Source organism: Lepidochelys olivacea (assembly GCF_965140295.1).
Source record: "Lepidochelys olivacea isolate rLepOli2 genome assembly, chromosome: 27".
Taxonomy (NCBI): Eukaryota; Metazoa; Chordata; order Testudines; family Cheloniidae; genus Lepidochelys; species Lepidochelys olivacea.
In genome coordinates this window covers 14,872,664-14,892,359 of record NC_140437.1, presented here as the reverse complement: position 1 = coordinate 14,892,359, position 19,696 = coordinate 14,872,664, and the positions used below count along the sequence as shown (strand labels likewise).

At 52.4% G+C, this 19,696-nt stretch overlaps 1 protein-coding gene across 1 annotated transcript in view; it reads left to right on the top strand.

The window, feature by feature from the left end:
- Positions 1 to 12,526: 12,526 nt before the first annotated feature.
- Positions 12,527 to 19,696, top strand: part of SRCIN1 (SRC kinase signaling inhibitor 1) — a 204,993-nt gene continuing 197,823 nt past the window's right edge. The window contains exon 1 of the mRNA XM_084615769.1: positions 12,527 to 12,541. The gene's annotated coding sequence lies outside the window, so the exon portion shown is untranslated. The remainder of the gene's footprint in view (positions 12,542 to 19,696) is intronic.

The window sequence follows — 19,696 nt, the reverse complement described above, 5'->3', positions numbered from 1 at the left end:
ACACAAATTGTTTTATATTGATATACCTCTCCACCTAAATCAAAATAACTAAACTTCTTGACTACTAAGGCCTTGTCTACACAGGAAAATGGCAGCCATGGTATAGTTAAAGTAGTGCACCTTTAAATCTTCATCCAGACAAGGCCTGTTTCATTTGGAAACTATCGATGGTTCTCTGTAGCTTCTGAGTCCCTTCCAGCAGTGCATTAAGCGATGGGACTAACATCTGTCACATGTTGTTTGTTCTGTCATCTTCTCTCCAGGGGGAGAAGCGTGTGCAGTGGAGTGCCGTGTTTTGGTTGGGTTTGAGGGGGTTAGTTGTTGTTTTTTTAAAAATACACGTTGCTCTGTTAGAGAAGGGGAAGTCACAGAAGTGCAACCAGCACTTGCAGCAGAAGGAGGAGAGGTTTGTGCCTGTCCTTAGGATTCAAATTGATTTAGTGGCAGAGTGGATACTTTGCCTTTCCAGTATACCCACACCAGGGAAGTTACTGCTGTTTTGAGGCCTGGTCTGTACGCAGTTTTTGTACTGATTTAACTACTTTGGTTAGGAGTGTGGTTTCTACTAAACCGGTTGAATCAGTAGTTCTACAGTTCTACCTTGCACAGGAATGCCTTATTCCCCTTACCGCAGTAATCTACATTGGTATAACTACCTCCACATCTGGGGTATTGTGCCACTTTAACTGTTCTGGGCTAGTTAGGGGCACTTTTTGTGTGGAGACAAAGTTTGATCACTTAATAGGTTTTTTTTGGGGGGGTGCCCAGAAAGAGCCACTGCAGATGCCTCCTGTACTATCCTGAAAGAAGCCCTTATCTTCAGACAGGACTCTTCCTGCTTCTCTGATTGTTGTTTCCCTTGACAATTTGGCTAACACACACACATACACACACTTTATAGTGACCGTACAACAGTCAGAGGCTCATGTGGGGAGGTGGGCTGGGAACTAGGAGACTGCAATGCTACTGGGATTCCTTGCACCCCAGAATCCACCTCCCTCAGATGGGGTCTGTCCTGCAAATCAGCCTCCCCCCCGCCCCGACCGAGGTACAGCTCTGTCACTGGCTGCAAAACACCTCAGTCTGTCCCCAACTGCCAGTCGCCATATTCCCCCTCCCTGCTTCTTCCCACCCTTTATTGTTCAAATCCCAAATCTTTCCCCTGCTCCTCTCACTCCTTCCCTAGCCCCTCTCCCCATTTCAAACTCATGTCTCTCTCCGAAGATTCCTTTACAAGGAGAGGGGAGGGGGGAAAAAGACCCTCTCTGGACTCTGCAACACAAAGGTTCCTGTTTAATACCCCAGGATTGGCCTAACTCATCCACTGATTTCAGCCTGTAGGACTTAACAAAACACAGATGGTGTCAGGGAATGTCTCAACCCCCCTTTTACAAGGTTCCCAAACACCTGAATTTATGAAGCATTTAATCATCCACCCCCCTACACGTTTTTATACATCCACCCTCCTTTCAGCTGCAGATGTTCAGCGGGGGTCAGTGTTAATAACAAAGGGGAGGCGGAGAGGGGGGCTGTTCAAAAAAATAATTCCCCATGTGGCCTGCTTTGGGGTTATTTTCCTGGTGATCAGTCTCTAAAAAGTGAGACTTTCTTTTTTTTTTTGGAAGGTGAAATGACCCCTGCTAGCTCAGAGAACAGAGGGAAACAGAATCAAAACACGCCTCTCATTCCAGATCCCGGATTTTCTCCAACAGGGCAGACGCGGGGTTGTTTCCCCAGTGGACTGAGCTTGACGCCCGTTCACACACCTGAGCCTTTGGGCGGTTGTGTTTAATGACCCCTTCAAATCGCAACGGCTGATCAGGGAGTCAAAAAACCCTGCAGCTCACACGGTCCAGTGAGGAAGGGTTTGAAACTGAGGCCCAGGGATGAAATAGTTCATAGGAACGCACCAAGGTGCCGGACACGGGATGTGACAAACTGCTTCCTCCAATTTTTTTTTGGGGGGGGGCGGTCTGCTTGAAAAAACAACCGGAGATGCCTGGCGGGGCGAGGGTGGGGGGAGTGATGAGTGCCCATAGAGGGGTGCGTCTGTGGGTACTAGCAGGGTTCTGCTTTGTTGGCAAAAACACCAGCCCCTCTCCCCGGACTGAGGGTAGCTCCTGGAGAGGGATGTGATTTGGGAGAGAATGGGCTGTAGGGCTTGATTCCACCCTAAATCTTCCCCTCCCTTAGCCCAGGCGAGGATCTCGCTTCTAGCGATTTCTCTGATGCTGAATGGCCTCCAAAAATAATCCCACCCTATCTGCATCTAGTCGTGCAAATAACCTGACAGAGACAACCCAACACACCTTTAAGTCATTTCATTGTGAGGGAAGGAAAAAGACTCACATGGTACCTCAGGACCTGAGAACCCCCCCTGGTAGGATATTAACTCTAGAGACAGACCCTCAAAGGTTTCATGGGAAGGTTGGGCCCTAAAATTCCTTTGAGGCTCTGATCCCAGGTCAACAGAGAACTGTCTCCAGCCTACCTACTCCCCTGCTCTATTCTTTTCAACCTCCCAACCACTGCCCCCTCCCCTCCAGCAATGAAATCATGGCCCCAGGAAATCAACTGGAGTTTTGCCAAGGTTTCACCCCAATCAGACACCTCTAGAGCTACAGAATTTAACCAAATGCTGGGAATTATCCTCTTCACAATGAGAAGTTGGGGGCCCTAGTATTTGTTTGGGTTGTTGTTGTTTTTTTAAAGAGACACTGTAAGGCTAAAACACAATTCCCCTCTTACTATAGACACCCAAAATTATTAAAGCGAAAGAGATTTTTTTTAAGTCGTATTTGTTTCTTGCTGTCTTTGTCCTTTCTCCCTTTCAGACTGGTTAGTCAGTTTCACATTTCTGCTTCTAGTCAGTTTCGGAAGGGTCTCCTGCAAGAATAGGGAATGCAACAGCCTGGGCTGTGGGAGAACGTTTAAAAGCAGCTTTCTACTTGACTTGTAAAAAAATACTCACAAAACTTTTTGTTGGGGGGGGGAATATTCTGAATGTTGTGCCCCATGAATCCGATCGAATGCCCTTGTCATTTCTAATGTTCCCATTTGCAGGACAAAAGGATTTTCCCCCGTATGTCTCCAGCCCACCAGGAAAAAACCACCCATTCTTCAGTCAATTCATACTTACAAGTTTTAACCTTCTAGGAGAAGAAGCCAAGACATAGCACCCCACTGCCAAGCCCAGGTAAGTATTAACTTAAGTATTAAACACATTAATTTAAGTATTAAACACTCCCATGTAACGTCTAAGGTTTTGATGCTGCAGCCCCCTTGCCCAAGGAATATTCTGATGGTGCAGGGGAAGAAAGTGAATTTAATTGCTCTGGAATGAAAGGGCGGGGAACTGAAATATCTACTGCATGAGTTTTACTATTCTTCCATGTGATCCTGCTCGGGGCTGGGGTTGGGTGCCTTTGCCTGGGAGCGCCTTTGCCATGCATTGGGGAGGGTCTTCTTGTTCCAGATGGCTGAAAAGTTGTTTTCCTCCCTGCATTTCATTTAATGTCTGGGGGAGGGAAAACAGGTCCAGTTCACCTGGCAGCCTGGATTTCCTACCTACAGGCAAAGAGAGTCCAGCCAGGTGACAGCCCCTCCTGCCGTGCTAAAGCGTCCTAATTAAATCGCTCCATCCCACTCAGAACTTGGACAGACTTTTCCTGGGAATTAAGAGGTCCCCAGTTCCTCCCCACCAGGATTCTGCCTACATACCTAACCCCTTGCCCTGGCCTCAGGAGCTAGGCTGGGCTCAGAGTGGAGACATACTTTAGCCAGATATTTCCAGGAATGGGGTCAGATTTTCCAAAGACCCCCTCACACAAACCGCTGCACTCGTGTTTAAACCTGGCCCTGAGCTCTTATGGAGAAAGCTGAGCCCAGGCGTCTAGGGTATACACTGATGTGCCCGTCCATAAAATAGAATTAAGAGGTGGAATGAGAAAAGTTTCCAACGCATCTGGAGAGGCCTGGTTTAGTATGTGTTTTAGCCCCCTCTAGTGACCGCGGGTGGACACTGCAGGTTTAATTTCAGGCTCCCAAGCGGGTTCAATTCCACTGGGGGACGGTGTGTCATTTAAATAAGAGCTTTGGTTATTTTTGGCACCCCATCCCCGCTCAGTAAGTAGAGAGCTCGGACAGTCCCTTCTCCACCTCCCAGCAGAGTGCAAGCCCCGTGTAAAAAAAAATCTACAGGCTTTGGAAAATGGCACCCCCATCTTTCTTGGCTCCTCCCCATCGCCTTTAAATCACCCCCTCCCCCAAGCATTGGGTGCCCAGCAGCCGGCACCATAAGCCCAGCATGGGTCTGGCAGAAGAAATAGGTGGATTCCAATTCCCCTTAGCTCAGGGGACCCTCCAGGCTGGAGAAGGGTGTATGTGTGTTGGGCGGGGGCCGGGGGGACTGAGAGCAGAGCCAACCCAGGCTGGAGGGCATGGTGGGGAGCTGTTGTATGGAAGGGATGGGTGATGGGAGAAAGAATGGATACTTAGACTGTAAGTTCTTTGAGGCAGGAGCCATCTGTTTGTTGCACGTTTGTGCAGCACCTAGCACCCTGCGCCCTGGTCCATGAGTGGGGCTGCTAGGAACTCCCACATCACAATAATATATAATAATTAGGGCTGTCAATTAAGTGCCATTAATGCAAGTGATTAACACAAAGCAAAATAAATAGATTTAAAAAAAAAGTCGCAGTACATGACAGGTTTCATCGCACTGTTACACAATAACAGAGCACCCATTTCAATGGATTGTAAACATTTTTGGATGGTTTTCTACATTTTCAAATATACTGATTTCAATTACAACACAGAATGCAAAGTGTGACGTGCTCACTTGATATTATTATAAAGTTTTGTGAGGCTGGAAGTGATATTCCCCAGTTCTCCCAATTTCATTTCCTGGCTTTCTCCTTTTCTGCAGCCAGGAGTCTCATCCCAGAATGTTGTCCTGGCTCCTGCACCCTTTTCGCTTCCACGCTGCTTAGCCATTGCCAGGTGAGTGGAAGGGACTCGTAACTCCTCCATGGCTCCAGGCTGGCCTTTCCACCCATCCCCTGTAAAGGGAGTTCAGGCCCAGGGTCAGTTGATATTATTATTTATAAACCTTAAGACCCCAATCCTGCAATCAGATTGACATAGACACGCCCTTGCAGCGTGACACCATCCAGGGAGAAAGTCCTCCCATTCCATGCAGTTCATGTCGCAAACCTGGGGCCTTCGTAAGTTCGATATATATTTTAGCTCACATGAGCTGAATTCTACTCTGCATAATCCAGCTGTCCAGTGGCAACTTCTCCTTTGATTGTGAATTATTCTTTCCCCTAGGTTTGAAGGGACAATTAGGATAATTTATAAATGACACTGTATTTGTAGGGCCCACATTACGGGGGATCTGGGCACCATACAGCCTTTGATGTATTATCCTCACAACAGCCCTGTGGAGGTAGGACAGTGCTGTCATCCCCACTTTACAGAGGGGCATGTGGGCCCATGGCAGAACAGGGAACTAACCATGGGACTCCCAGAAGGCTTCCTTCCCCAGTAGATGGCCTGCATGTATAGTACAGGGCACAGAATTTCACCCTGCACTGAGCCCAGCACCTATAGCCTACCTTCCCGAAGGACAACCACTGTTGTATCATATTGAAAAGCCACACACTTACCTTTAGCAATTTACTCTTTGTCATTAGAGGCGTGCAAATTCTTTGGGGCAGAGACTGGCTTTCTGTTCAAGGCATGTACAGCTCCAAGCATAAGGAGACCTCTCGGCGCTAGGCCAATAGATCTATTAAATAATAGGGTGAGCACTTAAGCTAGGGGTATGTGAGAGTGGAGTTTGGGGGAGGCAGTGTGGTCTATTACAGTGTTTCTCAAGGAACAGTCCGTGGACTGGCGCCAGTCCCTGAGCTTTTCCTGACATGGTTTAGTTAGGCAGCAAGCTGGTCCCTGGTATCAAAAAGGTTGAGAACCACTGTGTATATAAAATCTCCCCACTGTATTTTCCACTGCAGGCAGCTGATGAAGTGAGCTGTAGCTCGCGACAGCTTATGCTCAAATAAATTGGTTAGTCTCTAAGGTGCCACAAGAGCTCCTCTTTTTGCGGATACAGACTAACGTGGCTGCGACTCTGAAACTGGTCTATTAGATGGGAGTACTGGACAGGGGGTGAGAGGACCTGGGTTCTATTTCCAGCTCTGCTGTGTGACTGCTTCACCCCCTCTCCCTCCATTTCCCATCCCAGGCCTTGTCCAGCTTTACTGTTTAGAATGTGAATGCTTGTGGGCAGGGACTGTCTCTGTATGTACAGTGCCTGGCACACCGGGGCCCTGATGTCAACTGGGGTCTGTACAGTGCCTGGCACACCGGGGCCCTGATCTCAGCTGGGGTCTGTATGGCGCCCGGCAAACTGGGGCCTGGATCTCAGCTGGGGTCTGTACAGCGCCTGACACACCGGGGCCCTGATCTCAGCTGGGGTCTGTACAGCGCCTGGCACACCGGGGCCCTGATCTCAGCTGGGGTCTGTACAGCGCCTGGCACACCGGGGCCCTGATCTCAGCTGGGGTCTGTACAGCGCCCGGCACACCGGGGCCCTGATCGCAGCTGGGGTCTGTATGGCGCCCGGCAAACTGGGGCCTGGATCTCAGCTGGGGTCTGTACAGCGCCCGGCACACCGGGGCCCTGATCTCAGCTGGGGTCTGTATGGCGCCCGGCAAACTGGGGCCTGGATCTCAGCTGGGGTCTGTACAGCACCTGACACAATATAGTCCTGGTCCATTTCTGCAGCTCGACAGTAATACAAAAAATCATTGATAAGAAGAAAAGGAGGACTTGTGGCACCTTAGAGACTAACCAATTTATTAGAGCATAATCTCTAAGTTAGTCTCTAAGGTGCCACAAGTCCTCCTTTTCTTTTTGCGAATACAGACTAACACGGCTGCTACTCTGAAACCTGTCATTGATAAGAAGGGAGATCTTTTTCAATTAAATGCAGCAGCTGGTGGCAGCAGCCATGGCCACAAGGTGGCACCCTCTGCACAGCTTGTGGGAGAGACTCCTGGGGAAAGGATGGAGCTGGGTGCGGGTTGGCCATGGACTTGAGGGCCGGCTCTTTTGCTCAGGGTGGCATCGTTGGTACATTCAGTTTTTATTCGCTCAGCAGTGGAAATGTCTCTGCCTCATCCCGTTCACTCAGCAAAGTGGTAATGTTACAGCCGTAAGGGCTGTGTGTAACACAAAGGACGGCCGGTGTGGGAGATACCGATTAGATGGTAGCTGGGAGGTGGGTGCTTCCCCTGCACAGCTCCCAGGCATAAGCCAATCCCCAGCTGCTCTTGGGAGGAAATTCCAGCCCCCTCTGGCTATTCCCATGGTTCAGTACTGCACGATTGGCCAGGTGCATTAGGTGCATGGGTGTCTCTCTGGGAAACTTCTCCATCAGGCCACATCTGGAGGCAGGAGCCTAGACGAGCGGGACCTTTGGTCTGTTCCAGCGTGGCCCTTCATTTGTGCCACTCCTCCGCCACTCCTGGCAGTGACTCCTGCTGGTGGACAGGCTGGGAATGGCTGGACAGGCTGAGATCTACCTGGGACCGACTCCTGCTCCCCAACCGCCAGTGATCCCACACCAGAACCCCACAGCACCAGCTGCTGGGACAGACTAGAACTGGAATAGCTGCTCACTCCCCGCCTCCCCACCCACAACCAGCGCCCCGGCTGGGAGAGACTGAAACTGGAGGAACCAGGAACTTTCTTCTCCAACCATTTACTTTACCTCTAGTTAAAACGTATAATTGAAATAGGGTCTGGCAGCAAGAGCAGATGGAGGGGAGGAGAATAGGCGGTGAGAGGTGGAGATACCCGACTGCTCCCCTCTTCCCCCCAGATCTACCCCCTTCCTCTTGCTTCTAAGCTGCATCGCGCAGCGAGCTGCAAAGAGCCAAAAGCCATGGAGTGAGTGGTTCCCGCTCCGAGGGTGGTGGCAAGGGCTGAAACAGGTTGAGCATCTAGACGCTGCAAACAGCCGCGGAGTGCCGGGTGAGATGTGTCTTAATTGGCTTCCTCTCCCAGCTGGAGCTGGGAGACCAGAGCAGCCCCACCCTCTATCTCAGCTTCCCTCCCGCAGGGGCACAAAGTGGCTGCTGGTGCTACAGGGAAAGCTTGGGGCCCAGAGGGGAAGAGCCCTTTCCTGGTAATGAGCGAAGCCGTGGGGCTGGTGGCGGGGGGGGGGGGGGGGGCTCAGGGCCTGTTCCTCCGCGAAGGCTGGGATGGTGGCGTCCCCTGCCAGGAGCAGCTCCAGTCGCCGCCCATTTTCCAACCTGCTGCGTTAGCGGAGGCTGGACTGAGCGGGTTTCCTAGTATCGCCGAGCTGAGCGACAAGGCGGGGAATCCTCCAGGGCAGGTTTCACCCACCGGCAAACCTCAGGGACCCACCGTCCAAACTTCAGGGTAGCCTCTGCTGGTCGATGTCAGCCATATGACCTCCCGTCCTGGTCAGGGAGGCAACCACTGGCCCGAGTCCACACACAGCCCACCTGTGGGCCTTGCAGAGCCTCAGGCTGGCCCTGTCTCTTTCCTTCTCCATTTCTAGAACATAATGGTCATGCTGCGTCAGACTAATGGTCCAGGATCCTGTCTTCTGACTGTAGCCAAGGCCAGATGCTTCAGAGAGAATGAACAGAACAGGGCAATTACTGTCATCCAATCCCAGCTTCTGGCAGTCGGAGATTTAGGGACACCCAGCACTGGCCTGCTAAACCCACGGTTGTGAGTTCAATCCTTGAGGGGGCCATTTAGGGATCTGGGGCAAAAAAATAAATAAATTGGGGATTGTGCCTGCTTTGAGCAGGGGGTTGGACTAGATGATCTCCTGAGGTCCCTTCCAACTCTGATATTCTATGATTCCCTACCCAGAGCATGGGGTTGCGTCCCTGACCATCTTGGCTAAGATCTATCCCCCAGGAACTCATTTAACTGGGTTCAAAAAAGAATTAGTTTTCGGGCCTTCACAAAAATGTCCCCTGGCAACGAGTTCCACAGATCGATAGTGCATTGGATGAAGAAGTACTTCCTTTTGCTTGTTTTAAACCTGCTGCCTCTTAATTTCATTGGGTGACCCCTCTTCCTTTCTGCCACCTCATTTCTCCCTCCCCACCCCCGCCATCTCTCTTGCCACTGTCTAGCTCCATTGCATCAGAGAATCTACCTCTCAGGGCTCATTGGCACTGGAGCTTTCAGCCGTCGGTGCCCAGCTGCGGCTATAGCTGCACAAGTGTCAACAGGCGGAGTCACTTTTCGCACGGCTCTGTTTTCACCCTGGGGGTAGGCTGCACTAGTGCACAGAGTAGCTGTGCCTGTCTGCACTAGGACTTTGCACGAGTGCTGCTGTGTAGGTGGCCAGGCAGCGAAGGTAGCAACCAGGCCAAGTCCCCAGTGCCTTCGGCATTTCGTAGGATGCCAGTCGCCGCCGCAGCAGCTACACCACGACATACCAAAGTCCATCCCCTGTTCTTAATTCAGCCTCTGGGCTTGGAGGAAGTGGGCGCCTGACCAAGCAAAATCCTCAGGAATCTAATGGTGCAAATTAAACGTCTCAACCACTCACTGAATTAGGGCCTAATGTGCCAGTTATTGCAAAGTTTAGAAGAGATGAATCATTTAGAGCCATCTACCCAGGCTGAGGAACTCCCCAGAAAGCTGGTCCAACTGAGTCTTGTCTTTACAGCTGTTAGCGAGAGCTGGGAGGGAAATGGTTTTCCCAGCCGCATGAGACTTTTTGAGATAACAAACTTTTCCCCCATCCTGAATCAGGATGAAAAGTCTTAATCTCGACGATTGTTGTGAACCAAGAATCCTCCCCCCTAAATCCGGATTGGGTCAGTGGCCACGTTTTTGTTCCGATCACTTTTAAACATTTTGGTTTTGACTCTTTAAAATCTGTCTACTATACACGAACTTGGATTGCAAAATAAAAAACCGATTTCAAACCACCACCTGGAATTTTGCAGTTAGAATAGGTCAAAACAGGGTGTTTGGACAAATGTTGCCCTTTTTTTCCACCCCAAAAATGTTCCAAATGGGAAATCGATCAAATCGACCCAGTCCCAGGGGCAGTTTGGGTTTTGACGAATTGGCATTTTCAGACCAAAAAATGTTTCCTTGACAACTTCCCAATCAGCTCTGTTGTCAGCTGCTCACCCACATGTTTGACAATTAGTCCAGGTTTATTAGACTCTCACTGCCACTGCTCCAAAAATTGCAACCTGGTGCATGGGGTGGCAGGGCCATTCAGGTTTGGCCCGGCTGTGACGGAGGAGAGGCTGGGCCAAATCTGAGTGACGCTACAATCCCGCATGCCCCATCACAATGACACTTGGTTTCAGGGCCCACTCAAATAGGGGGCCCCGTGAAAGCTGCCCCTTTGCCCTGCTCCCCACATTCACGCTGCATGTTGACCGCCCACCTGCAATGCTGTGGCTTTGGATGAGTGAGTGAATGCCTGCTGGTGGCAGGTCCTTTATCCTCTCTCTGGGTTCTGCTAGAGGAGCTCTCCAGGGGGAGCGCAGGGGTTTGTAGGAGCCAGGTTTGAGTCTCCATGTGTGTCCATGAGACGTTGCTCGTGCAATTGCATCCAGTGTCACTTGTGACTTACCTACCATGCTCTGCCCTCTTCAGGAGGAGAAGGTTCCGCAGCCACAAACCAACAGGTTGAATTTGTGGGATTCCATGATCATGTGTAGCACGTAGAGGTCTCAGCCAAGATCAGAGCCTCATTGTGCTGGGTGCTGCCGCATACCCATGGTGCGAGACAGAGCCTGGGGAGTGAAAGAAGGCAGGCAAAGGAAGGATGATTATCTCCATTTTACAGGTGGGCAACTGAGGCACAGAGAGACTTGCCCAAGGCCACGCTGGGAGTCAGCGGCAGTGGAATTGAATGCAGGCTTCCTGCATCCCAGCCGTAACCGGCAAAGCCTCCCTTCCTCTCCACAGAGCTTCAGTGAGGATGACATTACCCCACTGGGTTCTGATCACGAGGCCGCAGGCAGCCTGGAAAATGCCGTGTCCCCAGGTTTACTGATGGTGTGGGAGGGGTTCCGTTCATCCCCTCTTATTGGACCTGGGCAAATTCCCTGATTATCCCACCCCCACCCCCACAATGAGGCTTTTGAAATAAAAGCCACGGTGAAACCCAGAATAAAATTAACTAGGGGGAAGAGGGAAAGTCAGCTCTTCTCGAGAGCGCCAAATTCCATCACTATGGAAACGAGAGGAGAAGCAGGCGTTCTCCTGGGGCCTAGAGGCCGGCGGTATGGGGCGAGGCACCTTCTCATCTGTCTTTCTTTTGCCTCTTCTCTCCTTTTCAGGTCCTTTTGTTTTTCTCCTCTTTTGAAATTTTGTTCAGTGATTTTAGCACGGCTCTGGGGACTGGGCCCTTTGTTCATCGGCAAAGAGAGACACGCACACATTCTACCCTCTCTCTCTTTCACACACACACACACATTCTACCCTCAGCCGATGTGTCTCATTAGTGCCCAGGAGGGCTGAATTAAAGGAATCTGCAGCTGTAGGCATGCCCCCTGGAGCTCCACCCCTGCACCCTGGCTCCGCCTCTTTTTGGGGTGGCAGCAGGTTTCAGAGTTATGCTACCTAGGGCAGCTCACACCTCTTGGAGCTACCATTTCAGGCTGTCTGCAGACTCAGGCAGGCATCCGTTACACTTGGTTCATGTTTCCAAGTTTTTTCTTTGCGTCCCCAGGGGCTGGGAACAAACAAAGTTCAATTTTCTTTTTAATACAATAGAAGCTGGGACTCTGGTATAATCACGTGACTCGAGGAGCTGGGGCCCTAGACACAAGCCTGTTGTGGCAACGCCTCACCCCAGCCCTGTCTGTTTTTGGCTTGCTGCTTTCATGAACCAGGATGTCCAGAGCCTGAAGCAGCCTCTCCAGTGACTCTCAACAGGAGACCTCCGCAAGGGGTGTTAGGCAACATCCCCACTGAGTCCTGTGGTCAGAGGGACCCATTACCCCGCTGTACGTGTGAAGGTGGTTGGGCTGGGGAATTGGTCCTGGCTTCCTGCAATACGCGGCACTCGGGTAACGCCTTTCTCCCTGAGGGGCTCGAGCTACTAGTGAACACAGTGAGGTCGAGGAGCGGGGGAGGTTGGCCTTACAGCTAAGGCACTGTAAGGGGGGTTGTGGGATCAATGTCTCGCTCTGCCTCCAGTTCCCTGCGTGATCTAGGGCCAGGCTTGGGTAGGTAGCGAGGTGCCCTGCAGTGCATTTGAAAAACCCGCCACCCGCCTATCTGCATCTGTGGGCTCCTAAATAGCTTGAAAAATCTGGCCCTGACTTTCTCTGGGCCTCCCTTCCTCACTCCCAGGTTCTGTTCCTAGGCTCGCTGCCATGGCCAAGCTGAGACAACACACCTAGGATCAGAACTGGGGAGTTCTGTGTCCCACCCCTGGACTGCTCTAGACACTGGATTACGCAGCTTAGTCCCTGCAGGAGCTGGCTGGATTGTTGGATGTGTTAACCGGGTGAGTTTTGGGGCTGGGGGCGAGGGGAGGATCGTCACATAAAGCCCAGCTCCTGAGCTGCGCTGTCACCAGTCTGCGGGTCTCTGTTTCTCTTGCTAACTTTCCATGTCTGGGCCTCCCGCCTTGGAGGCTGGTACGAAAGAATGGCTAACCCAGTGCAGTTGATACAGGGTGATTCCCCCGAAGGCTCCTCGCTTCCCTGCGCCCCATGCGTGTCCTCTGCCTTCCAGAGAGGCTGAACCCAGGTTAGCCAAGGGAGAGATTTTGTGGGAAGGGCAAATCAATCAATAGGGGTGGCTGGCCTAGCATATGGCCTCCCACCTTGGCAAGGACCTAGGCCTGGTCGCCTCCGATCTGGACAGGTAAGAAATTGGCATCCACCAGCCCTAAGAGTCTCCACATGCCATTCAGACTATCCTAGGCCTGGCCTGCCATTTCTGCCCTGGAGTGAGTTCCAGGCCCTCCATGCTAGCGCTGCTGCGGCTGGTGTGCACGGCTGCATCAAACGCCCTCAACTTCTGGGAGCTATGGGTTCAAATCCTGACAAGATCAAGTTGGCCCTTTATCTTTCCAAGGTACAATCTAGTGTGGTGTCTGCAGGTTGTTGGGCAGAGAGATTTGATGTGGCCTTGTGTGGGTCTTCCTGATTACCAGAGCAGATTACCTGCACTTATGCAGCCTTTCCCCTTCACCCCAGAGATGGCTGCATTGCAGTGAACCTGCCTAGAGCTGCCAAAACATTTGTGGGAGGGGAAAAGTGCTACGTCAAATAAAACTTAATTAGTCCCAAGTGGAATGTTAATTGGCAACCTTAATTCCAAGTGTTGCTGGAGGCTACAGTGTTCAGACTGTGCTCCGTGTGAAATGGGGCGCAAAGCTAATTTGTTGGTCACGTGACCATTGCATAGGTAGGGGCTGTAATGCAAGGGACTGGATGGTACCTGGGGGGAAGGAGGATGGGCTTGCCTGGTGAGTCAGGCGATCTGGGTTCCCATCCCCAACCTGCCTTTTCTGGTGCCTCATGGTACATGTACATAAAATGGAGTTAATGATACTAAGCTGGCCCTGGCTTTGCTAATGAATGTGCCCTGTGACCCTGGGATGAAAGGGGGCTGTATTCATTGTGTCCCCAAAACACTCTCCTCCAACCTGGCAGCATTCCAAGCCAGGCCGTACTCTCTGGGGGCTCAATTCTGGCTTGAAAAATCCAGGAGTAGAAGCCAGGGCTGGCGCATCATGCGCCAGTTATATGGCCTCAGGCATTTAACTAGCCAAGGGTACGTCTGCATGGCAGCTGGAGCTGTACGTTCCAGTGTCGGAGACGTGCGCAAGCTAGTTTGGATTGGGACAGCGCACTAAAAATACCACGGCTGATTGCCCCCCAAGCAAAGCAAGTGCACATCCACCTGCCTGACCTGGATATTCTACCTCCAGCGGCAGTGTGGACGTGGCCTAAGATACTTACCTGGCTGCCGACACCATCGGCTCTGAGCACCGCACAATCTTTACTGGGGTTATCCTTAAGCATCCCTGGGGGGCAGGGCTATTCTCCCCAGATGGGGAACTGAGGCACAGACAGATGAAGCAACTTGCCCAAAGTCATGCAGGGTGGGGAACTGAACCTGGCTCTCTAGCTAATGACCAAATTCCGGCCCCAAAGACATTTCCCCAGGGGATGGCGATTGCAGAGTCTTGCCTTATCATCTAGTGGCAGCCTGTCATCCTCCTGTGCCCCTTCCCCCTGCCCTGCTGGTCCCGTGAGGAGTAAGTTGGGGTTCTTGCTGGTGCCACGGTGGGGTCCTCTTCTCCGGGAGAAAAGTAGAACTGGGCTGTGTCTGTACCGGTTACCTGAGTGCCTTGGGATCCACACACCAGCGCTGGGTCAGCCAGGCAGGGTCCCAGCCTCTGGGGTCCTGCCCGCTAGTGGGCTCGAAACAGGATGCCAACCCCGCCCCCACCTGGGAGTGCAGCACAAGCCACATGCCAGTGCCAGGAATTCAGTTCACCCAGGGAGCTAGCAGAGCCTGCCCCACCTCCCCTTCTGGTGCCATGGGCACGGATGACGTGTCCAGCCAGCATCTTTAGCCAGCCAGAGAGAGCATGTGCAAACACTGGGGGAGCTGGGGGAGTCCATGCCATCCTTCCAGGAAGGCACAGCTGAGGTGTGCCATCTGCCCTGGCTCCACCAGCCAAGGAGAGCGGGTTCCGTTTGCTGCCACCCTCCACCTCCATTGCCATCCCAGGGTAGCAGGCAAGCAGCAACCTGGCACTTGACAGGGGGCATCCATCCCCCTCCCATCTCATCTCCATCCTCCAGCAGCTGGTTTCTATAGCAACCTGGTACCTGCCTTCCCCCACGGCCCTGCCTTGTACCTGATTCTAATTCACCACGTTGTTCTCCCGAGGCGGTGGGGCTATAAATAGCTCTCCACACGCACTCCAAGCAGGTCAGGTGGAAGGGCAGGGTGGAGGGCCGGGGATGCACATGCATCTGGGGAGGGGGCAGGGACTGCACGCTGGGCTGTAGCAGTGCTCCCCCACGTTCACACAACACACCCGTGTGTCTCTCTTGCATACTTAACGGGCTGGCACGTGCAAATGTGTGCACAGGCTGCGCCCCCTGGGGATCTTTCACAGCTGGCTTAGCGCCTGGCTAGCTTAGTGGCCGCTACCATCTTTGGGCTGGGATGGCCTTGGACTATGGCAGTCCTAGGCAGGGGTGAACGGAGGAGGCCACACCCTGGGACAAGGCTTTCTTTCCAGAGACACTTCATCCTGCACTGATTCTGCATCCCAGTTCTCCAGTAGCAGGCAGGCCCCTGGCTGCTTTACAGGCAGCCTCAAAGTCAGAGCCAGTGGGCCTGCAGGTCAGGAGCCCTGGGCTCCCCCTGGGCTTGGCTGGGTGACCTTGGGCAAGCCACTTCCCCTCTCTCTGCCTCAGTTTCCCCTCCCACCCTTTCTGTTTGAATGTTTAGCGCAGGGGCTGTGTCACTCACAGGATGGACTGGCTCTTTTGTAGAGTTATCTCTGTGTGGGGATCGGTCTGATTTCTTTTCTTGGTGCTCACAACCGTTACATTGCAAGCAAGGCAATGGCAACCTGCGCAAGGTTCAATACAGTTGGTCAGGAGGGAAAGGCCCAGCCACCCTAGGTGTTTACAGACTAGGCTCAAAACACACAGACACTATTCTGGAAGGCAGAGAGGACCACGGCAGATTGCACAGACCCTGCCCAGCTACTGCCAGTGCCCCTCCACAGCTGGCCCAGCTCGGGCTGGCCCTTTAAGGGACTAATTGGGCTTAGTCCCCACCAGAGTCTAATTAGCTGCCTTCCAGGTGCTAAGTCTGAGGCTGGGGAGCAGCGACAGCCTGTAGACTGTTAGTTAAAGGACAGACAAGCAGCTCAACTGGAAGTGAGACTGGCAGAGAGTAGGTGGGTTCCTGGAGGAAGTAGTGTCCAGTTTATTCCTGTGATTTGCTGCTGAACTGATTTGAGCTGGAGAAACAAAGCTCACCCTGGCAGAAAAGAGACTGAAATCCTGCTGCTGGTGGATGTGTTATTTAATACATTGAGTGGTGAGCCAGCCCCAGGGCCTTACAGACTCTCTCTTGATGTGTACTCATGGTCTCTAGCCCAACGGGATGCTGGTCTCAGGATGTCCACACGGGGAGGGGGGAAGTATGTTTGTAACTTGGGTTACCCCCCCCCCCCGTGTTTGTTAACTTGTGTTAAAATAGCAGCGAGATGTGGCCACTTCAGCTGATGGAAGAGCCTGTCCCTTAGGGGGACAGTTGCTCCGTGTAGCTGTGAATCCCTCTATGTGGACACAACTGGCATGTAACGCTGAGGCCTGGCCTACACCAGGAAATTTGGTCTAATAAGAACAGCCAGACTGGGTCAAACCAAAGGTCCATCTAGCCCAGTATCCTGTCTTCTGACAGTGGCCAATGCCCGGCGCCCCAGAGGGAATGAAGAGAACCGGTAATCATGAAGTGATCCATTCCTGACTTCTGGCAAACAGGTATTCCCTCACCTGCCTTGTCTCTCGAGGCTTATGGGAAATATTCCTGCTTGTCTCTCCAACAGTAGAAGCTGGTGTCACTTGATCCAATGGTGCAAGGCTGCCATGGAGTCCCTTTGGGGTGATGGCTAGAGGGATCAGTTAGCTGGACCCCACAGGGTGCCCGAAGCCCAGCAGCCATGAGCCTTGTTTCTGCTAGTGGCGCATTAGAGAGCGTCTAAACAAGAAGTGCGGTTTGCCAGGTCTTTATTTCCCACCTGTCTCCCACTCCCTCATCTCAGCAGCTGCAAGGTCTTTCCTCCCAGCCAGGATCAGGGCCCTGGCAGCTTTCACAGGGCAGCCTACGGATTGCCAGGAAAAGAAATCCACCACTGAAGGAAATGGATAAGAGCCTTGTCCCTGGTCCCCCTGCAAAGCTGCCTCTTCTCTGAACTCTGCTGAAGGTCATAGCATCTTCCACTCCCTCCAAACACTGCAGTCTTGAGCGTCTGCAGCTGGGAGCCTTTCACCTCCACTACAAAAGCAGCCACTCAAAGCTGCCACGTCCTGGATAAAAGGTCACCGCTGAGTGCGGTGTGCATTGAACTGACCTCTTGGCTAAGTACCCGAGCCAGGCTGACTTGATGTCAGCATAGAGAGATGGAGAGAAAACGCTGCCCTTGTTCTCTGCCTGCTTTATTTATCGTTAATCCTTTCCCATCAACCCCCCTCTCTCTTTAACAGTAACCCTCAGCTAGCACTTTTTAGCCGTACATCTGAAAGTGTTTCCAAAGGAGGTTAGTACCATTATCCCCATTTTACAGAGGGGGAAACCGAGGCACCGAGAGTGACAGAGACTTCAGAGCCAGGAACCCAGATCTCATGAGTCACAGGCCACTGCTCTATCCACGAGGCCATCCCCACTTTTCTTAGTCCATTCTTTTCTCTTTGCCTATCACATCATCTGGATTTGGGTGACTCCTTCCCCTCAGGGCTGCACTATGTACAGATGTGTTCCCCTGTCTCGTCCCATTACAGCTGCCCTGGAGAAGCAGGTACATTCTGTTTCCTGTAGCTGTCTGTCTGTCTCCTGCCTGCCTTCAGTTCCCAGGCTCTGATCACTCAGTTTGCAGCTCGTTAGACTGCGCCTCTGATTTGCACAGTTAATATTTAATCGCAGATCAACCCGACAGGTTTCTCTCTTCAGCAGTTTGTAACATAATGATTGTTTTGTTTGTGAACGTCGGCTTCACAGGAGGCTGTTTGCTGATAATTTTGGGGAGGAAATGCAGTCTTCTGCACGCACCGCAGTTCTGTGGCGGGGCTTCGGTATTTTTTTCAGCAGTGTTTTTCATATCCAGGAGGGCTGGGTTCTTCCTTCCGCCCCAACACACACACCTGACTGGTTTGACTCTTGACTGCCCCAGGGAGGTTAGATACAAACACTGGCAAAGCACAACAGTTCAGGAACGTGAGCGTCCCAGCCACCTACAAGCCAGTGAGGCAGCCAAGCATCTGTAACCTGCTTGATGTGATGCTCTGCCCCCCCTCTGTTGCTGGTTACGCTACCTCGAGGCTGATGAGCAGCTACAGAGTTGGGTAGTAGAGGTGTGTCTTTTAGCTCATGCAGTGAGATCCTGAGGTCCCAGTTTGCAAGCAGTGGGCCAGTAGGATAGTTCATTCCTTGTTATGAACTCTCCCCATGCTCTGATCAGAAAAGACCCATCAGGATGCATGGATTCCACCGCTGAAGCAGGTGCTTCCCCCTGCTGCTATGCTGCCCGTCTCTGAGCAGCCTGAATGTCAGACCCCGTCAGCCAGGGTAGAGAAGTTATGTGCGAACTAGCGACGCCAACATACCCATGAAGTACCGCTTCTGGGGGTGCCTTCAGCCACGTGCCTGATGCTGGTAGCTGTGGGCCGCCCCTTCAGCTCCACAACCCGGAGCATGGCCCTGACTTCAGGCGCGGAGACCTCAGTCCAGTTCAGGAGGTTGTCTGCTCGATGGTACGTCTGCTTCGGTGTTTGCACACCCACGACAGGACTTCAGGCTCAAGTCATGCTTACTAAAGCAGATGGCCACTTCGGGCCTGTTGCATCCAGATTTGCAGTGGTAAATACATAAGGTAGTGGGTACTCATCTGTTCTGACTTGGAATCTCGCCCCATAGAGCTAGTCCTGAAACTTAGCTAGCTGGCAGCCCCCTCCTGAGTGCAAGGAACCCCAACCTATGTGCAGGACACCCTACCTCCGAGTCTGGCAGCCCTCTGCTGGGGAAGGCTACAGCTCGAAATCCTTCTGCAGTGTTCCTGGCAGGTCACAGCTCCAGCCTATCGAAACTGACAGCCGTGTGCAGGAGGCGAGGCTTCGTGCTGGCTGGAGAAGCAAACCGCTCTGCATGAATCTTCAGTGGCTTGTCCAGTGTCCATCCCCGCTGATCACCAAAGGGTTCCGACATGTGGTAACACGCTGTGTCATGTGACTTCCTGAGAGGCTTCCTGTCTTTTGGGGGGGAGGTGAAGGGGGAGGAGTAACCCTGCATGATCTGATTAAGAGGCTTTACCACGGGGGAGTAGTTATTCCCCAATCTCCAGTAGGACCCACACGTTCCTAGGAACAAGTGCACAGACTACAAGCCATTTGGCCAAGGCCAGTTGGTACCGGCTGCTGCTTGAAACACCAGGCCCTTGGGCAGGCTCTCAGAAGAGGGGATCGAGCTCAAGATTTCTTGATCTGAAGCTGTGAGCCTCTGCTGCTTGAGCTGAAAGATCCAGCTCTCCTAGCTACTCCTGGAGCAGGCTCATCCACCTCCATGCGACCCAGCCCCCACCTGTGTGGGACAGACCAGCTCACACATTTCATTCCCTTACAGATGAAGCAGAGAGAAGCTGAAGCGACCTTTCCAAAGTCACACAGGGAACGTGTAGCAGAGCCGAGAATGCCCCCCATGTCATTCAGGCGCTGTACTAGGACTTTGGAGACAAGGCTCGCAGCTCTGCCTGTTAAAGCACTGGGCGATTCCCAGGACCAAGGGCATCTACTTGAATGTTGGGCTTATACCTCTGAGTGCAGACCCTTAGGGACCTGAGGACTGAGCAACGTGGAGGGTAGATTAGTGATGTTTCCCCTACATTTAAAAACCATCATCCCTTCTG